Source organism: Styela clava, chromosome 2 (assembly GCF_964204865.1).
Source record: "Styela clava chromosome 2, kaStyClav1.hap1.2, whole genome shotgun sequence".
Taxonomy (NCBI): Eukaryota; Metazoa; Chordata; class Ascidiacea; order Stolidobranchia; family Styelidae; genus Styela; species Styela clava.
Window position 1 is genome coordinate 9,831,508 of NC_135251.1, and position 10,161 is coordinate 9,841,668.

The following is a 10,161-nucleotide window of genomic DNA, read 5'->3' on the forward strand; positions in this document are numbered from 1 at the left end:
ATTTATGTGTAAATGAGGGGAATTGTTTGTCATAGTCTTTTGAAATTAATTTCATTACTAAACTAAAAATATTAAATAAAATTAATTTTTATTCAACGATGCCATAGCGTAAGAGCCAATGAATCCACAAAAAAATTTGAATCATATTTATACACAATTATAAAAATTCCAAACCATATTTGTTCATATTTAACGCCTCGAAAATCATATAAGTTTACAAAACTGTTACAAAACACTAACAACAAAATTTATCTTCATAGATCAGCAACATATATATTCTACAATACCTGGGGTTGGATATGAAAATGTTGTTTTGCAGAATAAGGATTCGGATGATGCTTGAAGTTCTTTTGATAATTTTAATAAGTTGCTGAAACTTATAGAAGACAATCATATATTTTATGAGGTTCACTTGAACAATCTTTGTGTTAGCATACATTTGCTTGAGGAACTTTAAATATGAGGAAATCTCAGAAAACAAAATAACAAAAATTTTGTTAAAATGAGATTCAATTTTAAATTACAAATTTTGTATAAAGAACGTTGAATTTTGCTTATTGGTCGGCATTAATTTATGCAATGATGTGTGTTATATTTCTTCTCATTAGCTGTATAAATTATGCACAATTACAAAAAATCTTGTGGTTTATGAAAATGGATGGTATGGATAAATAAATAAAATATCCTTCAATAATTGGATATATTTTTTTTTTCAATATAAGAATATTTTAATAATAACGCTTATGGGGATTTTTATATTTTTTTAATGTTATAATTTCCTTCCAAGTATTTATCTTTCTAGAAATAAAGTAACTATTGGACGGATACTTTATTATTTGTATCCGATAACAGTTCAGTAATTCAAATTTCAAACATTCTCGAATTTTACATTCTGTTCTATGGTCGAGTTTGACGAAAAATGCCTAGAGTATGCAAAAAAAGCCTTAAATTTATGTTTTGTTGAAAATTCAATATCCTGGTGATGCATGGTATCGTGGTAATGTCAAATATTTACCCTGAAAGAATATACGAACTTCACAGAAGTGAATGAAATTCGATATAAGGTTATAATAAAAGATCCCTGTTATAGGAGAATGCTTTGCAACTACTGTAAGCGCCAGCTTATATTGAATATTTAGCATAGTAGAGTACAAGTGGGATAGGTTGTAATTAATTGTAGTCTTCATTATAAATATGGCATTTCATTATATGAACTGGTTAGTTCTAACTAGTTAGAACGTTGAATTGTATTTAATCTTGAACACTGTGACATACAGTCGATTGAAAGACTGCTAATTTTACTTTGATAACTCCAGATTGTGCATAGTTAAACGGTAGGTTATTATGGGTCATCGCGATAATATTCCTGCGATCTCTCGTGATACAATCTTCCATTCTAATATAGACTCAATTCTCATTAGATTTCAGTAGGTTATCATTAAAACTTGTAAAACAGAGACTTAAACAAAAGAATAATCATAGTAAACCGTCAATATGAAACAATTTGTTGACAAGTTTAAGTCTCGAGACCGTTATGATTGAAAGATGTTAGATGCCAAGATGCCAACAAGATGTTAAACGTATCGTAGTAAAACGCTATTATAAGGGAAGTTGACGAATCCCAGTCATAACGTTCAGAGAAAAATATACTGATACATAAAAACTTTGAACAAATACAATTATATGAGGTTTCGCTTGTTATGAGGATGCGAATGCCTGCTTCGAATTTAACAGCTGAAATTAGTGATATAATTCCATAAGTCGGTGAGAGATTCCAAATAATACTCTTTAATATCTCCGAAACTCACTTTAATGACTCCACCAGAGCGCCATTCGAGCAAATCCTACTTTGCATAAAAATGTTTTAAAATTTTTTGTCATAGCAAATGTTGATATAAACGCTCTAATCGGTCAGTAAAATAATTGAGCTCTTTAAAATTGAAACTTCCATGACATATCATTTTTGTTAATACTACAATATTTGTTCTTTAATTTCCTAAAAAAATTTTGTAAATCATTTATAATTTACCAAATTGTGAACAGTATTTTGAATCAAATTATTCATTTTGCAGTTAAGAAAAAAAATTTGGTGTATTTTCATTCTGAGTTTACTTACATAAAAACATCCCATTAAAACTATTTTTTCCAAGTACGAACAATGCTTTATTAGTTGCCTACTACTTTCATATAACTGTAAGCGTGATGAGAAGGTGCAGGTGGCAGCAGTGACAAAACGCAGATCTGAAGTAGAAAAGCAAGAAATAATAAATTGTTTCGGTATTTCGTTTGTGCTCTATCGCAGAAGTTTGCTCACATTAGGGGTTTCCCGACTGCAGCCCGTATAGCCTCTTCAAAATGCGTTATACGCAATGGGAACAAACTTTTGACATACGTATTACGTATTATAAACTTTAATTGGGTGCTCCGCAACTTTTTTTTTAACTTGCGGCACACTTATAAAACTTGTCAAATTTGACGGCACACCACAACAAACGAAAAATACAAGGTGTAACTTTGTTTTATGTTCTTATAACAATGAGAGATTTGTGGTTGTTTTAATGAGCACAATCGCTCTATATTAGGATCATTACTTGACGCGCAATCAATTTTGCAACACGATAACTAGCTTCTAATGTATTTTCGGAGGCTTTAAACGACGACTTCACAGAGCACTCTTGCTTCTTTTTTTGACTTAACAACCGCTGGAAATAATTTATATTCTTGACTGCATGACCGGCATGTTTTGTATTTAAGTGGCGCATAAGTTTACTCGGAAATATTGCTTCATTTGAATGTTGCTCCCCCCAAATAACCCAGACTGGTTTTGGAGCATCTCCGTTACCACAGCAAGAAAATTCATATTTTTTCCCTGTATTTCCCTTTGACAAGTTCTTTTTTTTCCAACGTAGCTTGTGCTAGGTACAATATGTTGCTCAGTATCAGCAGTTCTTTTTAAAAATTTATCCATTTTGCTAAACTTTAGCGTTCCTTGACTTTTTAATCAAAGACCACTGGGCACTGATTCGGCAAACTCACACTTTATTTATATTCGACTATATATACTACACGTGCTATGTTTTAGCCTCGACAATAGGCTCCACGGTCACAAATGCACAGTTCGGGGGTGTCAGGAATTTGTATTGGTGTCGCTCAAGCTAACGTAAAAGCAGGTTAACTTTACATTAGTAGAGTAGAATGGAAAACTAACACAAAATCAACAAAAGATAAAAAATAATTCGTAAAAAGAAGAGAAAAGTTGCAATTCCTGTGCGGCACACCTGGCATCGTCTCGCAGCACACCGGTGCGCCACGGCACACCGGTTGCGGAGCACTGCTCTATCGCAGTATTTTGATCACATTAAGGGTTTCCCGACTGCAGCCCGTAAGACCTCCTCAAAATGCGTTATACGCAATGAGAACAAACTTTTGACATACGTATTACGTATTATAAACTCTATTTGGGAATTATTTTTTTGCATATTTGGAATTACAAATGCAGTGGATTGTGACACATTTAGATTCATAATTACAACACAGATGATGCTATTTTTGCCTGTGTATTCACATTCAACATATTGTAGAAAAATTCATTGTATAACAAAGTAAGTTCTTTGAGATCTAAAATCATTGTTAACTGTGCAATATTTTATTCTCTGGTGTACTTGAGGGTAACAATGGAACCCAAAAAATAAAATATGTACTATAAGAAATATTTTAGTGATAATTCATGCTAGTATCAACATGTGAGACATATCATCATGTGAAATATTAATAAGGGTTCTCTTCTGATTTTATTTAAATAATTGCCAGTCATCTGAATACGCAAATGCGCACGGTGGCGATAAAGAGCTTGAAAAATATTTATATGCATTTTTCAAATCAATCGACGAAAAGGAGAATTTGTAATAGTATCCTTGGATAGCTTGAGCAGAAATTTAACAAAATCTCATTTGGATATTCAGCACGATTTAGTCATTAAACCTATTTAAGGTTAACATATTTTTCATCCTTTAGATATGATAGTGTTTCGTATTTTCAAAGTAGGTATATATATATATATATATTTGCTGCATTGAGGTTACATACTATTTTTTGCTGCATTTGGGCCACTCGTTTTCTGTGGCATATAGTGAGCTACTCACAGCGTTAATTTTGGTGGTTTTCAGTGGGAAATGTTTTGACAAAATTTCACGCAAGTAATACAGTTTGTTTAAAATATAGTCGAGTTGGTGCACAATCGTCGTCGCCCAATTCCGAGGGACTGCGTGTTTTGGCCTATTTGCGGAAATGAAGAACATTATTGGATATGGTCGACACCGCATGGAATAGATATAATCATTGGCTATTTAATCATTGTCCTTCATTAAAAACGTTCACAGCTACGGCTAAATGCTTTGCTTGCAAGGTAAATTAAACACCAGTTACAATCGTACCATGATATAGCCGAAAACAGTGGTTTTGGATGTTTTAAGGTGTGCCTGAGGCTTGTCGCCTTGCCCTATTTACAGCGTGATATGTTGTTATTTTGACGTCAAGGTTGATCGCTCGCTGAACGATATTGTTGCGAATTGCCCACTCGTTCTGACTGCCTGTATCTTCAATTCTCCATGCCCTCACACGAAAGTATAAAGAGTAATTGTGTATATACTGTATACTGTATATATATATATTGTGCATCTACGTAGGCCAAAGTGTAACCTGAAAATAGATTTAATGGCGATATTTGAAAGTTGTTCATAGTGGATTCTAGATAGCAGATGACAAAACTTCCATAATTTCATAAATTGGATTGTCTGAGATGTGACATATTGCTGAAATTTACGAAATCACGAGTTAAAATTCGAACACATATAAATCAGCGAATTTTAGGTCAAATTTGAAAATTTTTTCACTAGTCTATGCGGAAGTTTTGTATTTATCTTTTCAGGGAGTGGTTTAAATTAATTATTTGTCATTTGACCCCAAAATTGAAAATTTGTTCTATCGTAGTTGTATTGAAAATTTTAATATATATTTGGATAGATTTTCATTAAAACAAAACTAAAAATAGTTTTATAATTAAAATTCGTTTAATAGTTTTCGAGAAAGTTGGGTTCAAAATTTATTTTTTTTGTATCGTTTTTTGGTTATAACTTTTGATATAATTAATAAAAAACAAAAATGTTAATACCGTTCAGTTGGTATTTTAAAGACGCATTCGGCGATATATTGTTCAATGATATTGGATGGCTAGAAAAATAATTCGAAATTTTGAAATTTCCAAATAAATGCAGTTCGGAAACATATGATAGCATATCGTCGTTACTAGGGTTTCATCGATTATTTTAATTTTTCGCCTTCGATGTCGTTTTTTTTGTTGTATTCAAATATATTTGAATATAATAAGTGCATTGCACGTGCTTTTCATCAACTTTAGGCAAAAATATCGAAAATATCGCTCCTTTATGGCGATGTTGTCAAAAACGCAATTTTCGCCGTAATTGTTAAGTTTTCTGGCGATAATATGTTGTATTAACAATCAAAAGCATTTATATGAGCAAGTTTTAACTCTACCTAGTATTATGGTACTTCACATCATTAAATTAAACCATCACCTGAATAATTAACCATTTTTTAAATAAATATAGTGATCATTTCGGAAACGAGAAGAAGAATCGGCGATGTATGAAAACTCAAATTCCCGCAGAATTAAATCCAATTGCTCGGTCTAGTAAAGCAAAGAACGTTTCCCATTAAATTCAATGTTTTGTGTTGTGATGACCGTGCTTAATCATATAATTAAAACTGGAGAATAAAGGGAATAATAGTGGAAAACGAAATAACCCGGCATCGGCATGAGCGACCTAGACTTCCGATATGGAAAGTTTTTCTAATTCCTACATTTCCGCTAATCTAAGTAACAATTTGTATCCCATTTGTTAATTAGGAATACTGTTGCTAAAAGGATCACAGATGTTTCAAATATGCCACTGTTCGTTAAAATAGATTTTAGGGCTAATTAGCTCTTTGTAATTTGAATTTCAACTGCGCAGTGTTCGATTTCCGATTTTCAGATAATGTATTTTTCCGAGTGAGATGCGTCCAAAATAGCCAACAATGTACAAGAGGTTAACATAACTCATTTGCTTATTTGATAGTCGGAAATTAGTGACACCAGTTAATGTAATTAGTATTATGTATTTCCGACAATGTGAAAAATTATAGTGACGTCATACGGTTTTTTTGAGTGAAATTAATTTTGGCGTCATAGCAGAGATGTTCATGTGATATGATGTCATAAATTAATATAAAAAATTTCGCAAAATACGAAAATTGCCGTTGTACGGATGATCCGTATGTTATTCACGCAAGTATACTGGATAATAAGTTGAATATAAAAAAAAAAATAATAATAAACCGCGTCACCAGTAAACTTGAAGTCATAGTAGCTATTTCTATTTGTGCCAAGGGTGCAGGGACTTACCCAAATCTTACCCTCTTTGTAATTTTATGAAATCGCTCATCTGGGACTTCAAAGAGAGGGGCGTAGGAGTAATATTAAAACGTATCTGCGCATTTCTTGATAGGTTCAATAAAGGTGATATGGCAATATTGTTAGCAACGCAATGCAGATCGTTGCTTTATATAGAAGTAAAATCGCCCAGCTTTACACGACCAATCCAGCTTTTCAACTGTTATAACGTCTCATGACCACCCCCCACCCCAAGATCAGTCTTTCAAAATCGGTAACAGCAAAATGACCTACGCTGACCATGCAGTTTATAGTGACTGTTTTGTACCATTGACCGACAAACAATTCAACTCAGCGTTGTATTTTAACATCTCCGGCTAAAATAAGCACGGTGGTATACACCTGGTCACACATGATTTATTTTCAAAAAATTGTGTTCGAACAAAGTACATTTGCATGCGAAAAGTACATAGTAATCAAGAATATATATTACAATAACCGCTATATATCATGCATCAAACTTTTCTAATATTCCGTTGTCATCCATTCAATATCCAGAAACGTTATGGAGGTATTTAGAAGAATTTTTATAAAATAACCTATTTTTTTGCCAAAATAGGCATGGGTTTCAAAATCCCGTCAGTCCTATTTTAAGACATGAGAAACCCAATACACAGATTACAAAATTCGATTGGTGCGTGCGTCTCCTGCCGAAATTTTAATGAACTTATATTTATATTCATGGATTGTAATAGATAACCTTTTCTAGTGTACAATAGTTCTGGCTTATAAACAAATTTCTAGAGATGCAACCAATTTGTCTTTTTCCCCATATTTACTGTGTCTACCTTTTTCCAGATTGACCTTACGCTTTTCTGACAATACTCACTTGTCTTATCCTCATTGAACCTTTTGTTCTTCAAATAACAGTTTTCCTTCCACATGTTTTTAAATGACTCAAAATTATCTTATATATATATACTATAAACTTTCTATTTTAATGTTCTCGAGTTTGCTTGGAAAGTTTTCCTTTTCCTGATCTTTGACAACTTCCGTACACGTTCAATGATCTTCTGTCAGCTTCGTTTTTTCCCAAATCTGTGACTAGGAAAACAAAACATAAATTTATTTTACAAAATAATATAAAGTTTACCTTTTTTAAAAAAATATTGGACTAGACTACATTTACTGCGAAATCCTATTCTGTCGCACTGGATAGGACTATCACGTCTGTTCCATATATTTTCATGTCTTCCATAATTAGGTAGCGAGATACTTTGCAGACTCAAAGTGATAACATCATCTCAAACTATTTCTTTGCATACAATATCTCAGAGCCTTTGTTTTACATAATAACATGTCCCGCATCCTTATGTACAAACTGAATTGCCTTTGATTCAAAACGATAACTAAAACCAACTTCTCTCATCGCTCCTGACAGAGCAGACGCAGACCATATATGACGTCATATGTCTCGTCTGCAATTTGCACATTTTGTCAGAGTGAAATATACCATAGCAGTGTCGCAGGTCCCAGATAAGTTTCCGGTGAATTATTGGAATACCATACGATAGCGAAAAATTTTTCTTGTTAATCCTCCAATTCTGGCCAAAAGATAACCGGGTTAGAAAAGAGAAAATCATGATTTATTTTTGTAGCCACAATTTAGCAAAAATAGCAAAACGGGATATAGCTAGGCCTAGAAACTGTCGGCAAAAACCAGAGTTTTTTTGCTTGAATTTCAAATCCAACATTATGTGGTGATAGTTGAGGGTAATGTTGAAAATGACGAAAAGTTTCAGACTTTTTGCTTGAGGGATTTATGTAGAAAATAGAGCCCAAACTATTTGAGCGACAACAAAATGTGGCCCAAAAATTCCCGTCGCCCAAATACAGCGAAAATAACTCCGTGATGTCGACCAAATCGATAAAATAGAAATATATATATATATATATATGTATATATATTGGTTGATTAAATGAGTTAATTTGATATTACTTTGGAACTATAACAAAAAAAAAAATTCAATTTATAAAATGTTTTAAACAAAACGTTAAGATTAGGTGTTCACCATTGAGTTTTGTATCGTTAAAACGACAAAGGTATACATATTACGAAATTTACACAAGAAAACCTTGATCAAATATTTATTATTTACCGTCGATGTATTTCACTTAGCTATTTGATTCACGATATCTGATATTCGTTATTGTATCAGACAGTATGAGTTCGGTATAAACGTCGAACGCCTTTTGTAATGTTAGGAAGTTATATAGTAAAAGATCAGTATTGCAAAGTTCTAAAGATTTTATGAATTGGATCTCATTCTTTATTATCTTCGTCTATGTTAAATGAGCTGAATATTTCACAACAAATATGATTAGAGGTGTAGGTGGCATTAAATTCCATGCTGCTTCTAGAACCAAACCACAGTTTAATACGTGAGGCTTTTTGAACCCTTTTTAAAACAATGCATCGCAATATATTTGAAAGCATCTATAGAAAGTAATAATTGCTTGATAATAATATGGATGTAATTTCGAGAGTGAAACTTAGTTTAAAATAATCAATACCGATAATATAAATTGATACAAAATAAAATGTTGAGAAGCTAATTGTTCAATCCATTTTAAAGCAGGTGCAGGTATGTTTTGTACAGCCGGGATATTTTAATAAATTGGTAATTACTCTTCTATTCAAATCAAACCTCCCTATTTTACTATCATTATTTGATTTGACTTGCTTTGAATTAGAGTTAAATAAATATCATCAATTACCAAATTTTAGCAAGATATTTCTGCATCCCTACAACCCATACAAGTGTATTTATTTTAGCACTTTGTAAAAAATATCTATTTTCCGTTCAAGTACTATATCGGAGCTTATTTTCAAATATAATAAAATCGGGCGTAAAGGATTCTTCAGCAATTGGTAAAAATACCAAAATAGCAATTTTATGCTTAGAAACTGTTTACTAAATTGAACTATCAAATATAAATTTATATATAGGATGTCCATAAAATCTCTTTACAATTTAAAAAAAATTATTACAAAGTGAGATGATGAGATATCGCAACGGGAATTGTTTTATGTTATTCAGTATTTCATAATGTTTTTATTGACACATTTTATATACTTCTAAACATTTAATTAAAAATACCATTACTCTATTTAATGCACTTGTATATGGGCACCATTAGTTGCACGAAGCAGCATGTTCACTGCAAATTCTTTTCGCTTCCGGCATGTCGTTTGGCTGAAGTACCTGTAACATTTGCATTTTGTAAGCATACAATCATAAATTCTTGTTTTAGGACTTTGTGCACGGTTGAACTCGGTAATTTCAATTGTCTGGCAGCAGTACGGTTGGACATCATAGGAAAAAGTTGAAACGCTTGTCTTACACGCTCGATGTTTTTCTCATATGTTCTCGTTCGCCCACTCCTCCTTACATTGAATACTGTCCCTGTCCCCATAAATTTATTGTGCCATAAACGAACTGAAGAACGTGAGAATGGGTGTTTTCCATACCTATTACTGTAGTTTTGCTTGAACTGAACATCTGATTTTGTCTCAATGAACCAGGATACACATTGCACTTTTTCTTGAGAAGCAGTAATTTCACGGGGGCTCGGTTCATATAATTCAATCATAAAAACATAGGAATTTTTTTATAAGAAATATTATCTGGAACAATAAATTTTAGTGA